This window comes from Salvelinus sp. IW2-2015, unplaced genomic scaffold (genome assembly GCF_002910315.2).
Source record: "Salvelinus sp. IW2-2015 unplaced genomic scaffold, ASM291031v2 Un_scaffold1135, whole genome shotgun sequence".
Classification (NCBI taxonomy): domain Eukaryota; kingdom Metazoa; phylum Chordata; class Actinopteri; order Salmoniformes; family Salmonidae; genus Salvelinus; species Salvelinus sp. IW2-2015.
The window spans coordinates 499719-503412 of record NW_019942747.1 but is presented as its reverse complement, the minus strand read 5'-3'; positions in this window follow the sequence as shown (position 1 = coordinate 503412).

Sequence of the window (3694 nt, the reverse complement as noted above, 5' to 3'; positions counted from 1 at the left end):
ACCTTCATAGAAAATGACTKAAGTAAAAGTGAAAGTCACCCAGTAAAATACTAGAGTAAAAGTATACAAGTATTTGGTTSTAAATATACTTATAGTATATAAAAGGATCAAAAGTAAAAGTATAAATAATTTCAAATTCCTTATATTAACAAAACCAGGCGGCACCATTTTCTTGTTTGTTTATTTACGGATAGCCAGGGGCATACTCCAACAGTCAGACATKATTTACAAACYAAGCATTTATGTTTAGTGAGTCCGCCAGATCAGAGACTGTAGGGATGACCTGGGATGTTCTCTTGAAAAGTGTGTGAATTGGACCATTTTCCTGTCCTGCTAAGCATTCAAAATGTAACGAGTACTGTTGGGTGTCAGGGGGTAAAAAGTACATTATTTCCTTTAGGAATGTAGTGAGGTAAAAGTAAAAAAATATAAATAGTAATGTAAAGTACATATACCCCCAAAAACTACTTAAGTAGTACCTTAAAGTATTTTTACTTAAGTACTTTACACCGCTGGACACATTTAGTTGTACAACTGACTATGTATCCCCTTTCCCAACCTGATTCAAGTGTCCTCCCCGTTCCATRCATAGGAATGCTTCCTAAGGAGCGTTAGTTCTTATCACCCTGACACAGCTCTTCCACTTCTCCTTTTCTGACACCARACTCTCATTTCATCTTTCACATTCCTCTTTCCCCCTAGTTGTTGTACAATATGCAGACGTATGTTAAATCTAAAAGTGCTGCATTAGCAGACTCAAGTCTGGACCCATGTTTCAAGTGCTATTGTCACATGGACAAGTAGAGTGAAATGCCTTTTTTGGAAACTCAAAACCTAACAATTCAATAACAATGTAATACTATAAAAAAATATATATATTAAAAAGAAATATAAAAGAACACAAAGTAAGTAAGCATACTATATACAGGAAGTATTTAAAAAGTAAGTTCCAATACCATATTTACAATGTGCAGGGATACTGGATTGATAGATATGTATGTATAGGGGGAAGGTGACAGGGATACTGGAGTGATGGAGGTAGATATATATAGGGGTAAGGTGACTACCCAACAGGATATAAGATGAACAGAGTAGCAGCAATTGCATGTGATGGGTGTGTGGGTGTATTAATTTTTTTTTTTTTTAACCTTTATTTAACTAGGCAAGTCAGTTAAGAACAAATTGTTATTTACAATGACGCCTACCCGGCCAAACCCGGACAACGCTGGGCCAATTGTGCACCGCCCTATGGACTCCCAATTAAGCTCGGTTGTGATACAGCCTGGAATCGAACCAGGGTGTCTGTAGTGACGCCTCTAGCACTGAGATACAGTGCCTTAGTCCGCTGCGCCAATCGGGAGCCCCAAAGATTCAGAGTATAAATGTATGTGGGTGGGTGTGTGTATATCAGTATAAATGTATGTGCGTATTATGTGTGAGTGAGCAAATGATGGAGTGAATGTATGTGTGTGTGTTGGCGTGACAGTGTGTGTGAGCGTGTAGGGAGATAAAAGGTCAATAAAATACTAAATACTGATTTATCAGTCTTATTGCTGGGTGATAGAAGTTGTCCAAGAGCCTATTGGTGTCAGACTTGATCCACCGCTACCGCTTGCTGTGCGGAAGCAGATATAGAGGTCCTGAGATTGGCACCAGTGATGTACTGGGCTGTCTGCACCAACCTCTGTAGAGCCATGCGATCGCGGGCAGTGCTATTACCATACCAAACAGTGATGCAGTCAGTCAAGATGCTCTGTGGTACAGCTGTAAAACTGTTGTTTGAGTATTTGGTGCCAGAGCTCACCCCCCGTTTCCTGTAGTCCAGGATCAGCTCCTTGGTCTAGCTGACGTTTAGGGAGAGGTTGTAGCTCTGGCACTACACTGCCAGGTCACTGACCTCCTCCCTGTAGGCTGACTCATCGTCGCTGGTGATCAGGCCTACCACCGTCGTGTCATCGTCAGCTAATTTGATGATGGTGTTGGAGTCGTGCATGGCCACTCAGTCGTGGGTGAACAGGGAGTACAGGAGGGGACCCAGCACACAACCCAGTGGGGCCCCTGTCTTTGAGGGTCAGCGTGTCGTGTTGCCTACCCTCACCATCTGGGGTCAGCCTGTCAGGAAGTCCAGGATCCAGTTGCAGAGGGATGTGTACAGAACCTAAGTCCTAAGCGGTGACGAGCTTGGAGGGGACAATGGTGTTGTACGCTGAGCTGCAGTCAATGAACAGTATTCTCACATAGGTGTTCCTGTTATCTAGGTGGGTGAGGGCAGTGTGGAGAGCGGCGGGCGTCGGAGTCTGTGTAATATGATTCCACCTTATTCCTATATTGTCCCTTTGCTCGTTTGATAACTCTGCTGAGGTCATAGCGGGACTTGTACTTATTGCTGTCTTCGGCCGAAGCCTCAGGGTTGTCTACGATAGCTCTGTGTGCGGTAGCCCTGTCCTATAGTTTAGCGCCAACCTCTGTATTAATCCATGTAGGTTTTCCTGCTTGTTTCTAGCCTTGTACAGTTCGTTATGTGCAAGCTTGTAATTTTTCTTGTCCTGAGGTGGAATGTATACAACAGTCACGATAACAGCTGAAAACTCTCTCGGGAGGTTGAAGGGTCGGCATTTGACCATCAAGTATACCAACATGGGTGAACAGTGGGTCGACACCTCCACCGCGCTGGAGTTAGTGCACCAGTTGGTGTTGATGAAGAGGTGAACCCCTCCCCCCCTCAATTTCTCGGACTCCACTGTCCTGCCCGTCCGGTGAATGGAGAATCCAGCGAGTTGGATAGCCGTAGGGGTATCTTGTCCGAGAGCCATGTTTCTGAAAAGCAGAGAATATTGCACTTTCAAGAGTCCCATTGGTAGCAAATCCACGATCGGAGGTCAATCCATCTTATTATAACGTGGCGGTACATTGGCCAGTAAAATGGAGGGGTGGCCGGTTTTCCCTTCATCACGTTACAGCCTTACTCTAAAATGTTTTATTTTTTTATTGTCATCAATCTACACACTATACCCCATAATGACAAAGCAAAAACAGGTTTTTATTTCAATTTTAAAATGTATTAGATATATAAAAAACTGATATCAAATTTACATAAGTATTCAGACCCTTTACTCATGTCTATGTTGAAGCACATTTGGTAGCGATTACAGCCTTGAGTCCTCCTGGGTATGACGCTACAAGCTTAGCACACTTATATTTTGGGAGATCCTCCCATTTTTCTCTGCAGATCCTCTCAAGCTGTCAGGCTGGATGGGGAGCGTCCCTGCACAGCTATTTTCAACTCTATACAGTTTGATTGGGTTCAAGTCCGGGCTCTGGCTGGGCCACTCAAGGACATTCAGAGACTTGTCCTTGAAGCCACTCCTGCGTTGTCTTGGCTGTGTGCTTAGGGTGGTTGTCCTGTTGGATGGTGAACCTTCGCCCCAGTCTGAGGTCCTGAGGTCTCTGGAGCAGGTTTTCATCAAGGGTCTCTCTGTACCTTGCTCCATTCATCTTTCCCTCGATCCTGACTAGTCTCCTAGTCCCTGCTGCTGAATAACATCCCCACAGGATGGTGCCAAGTTTCCTCCAGACGTGATGCTTGGAATTCGACCCAAAGAGTTCAATCTTGGTCACTGCCCCTCTCTCTGCCTCTCTGCCCCTCTCTCTGCCTCTCTGCCCCTCTCTCTGCCTCTCACTCTCTCTGCCTCTC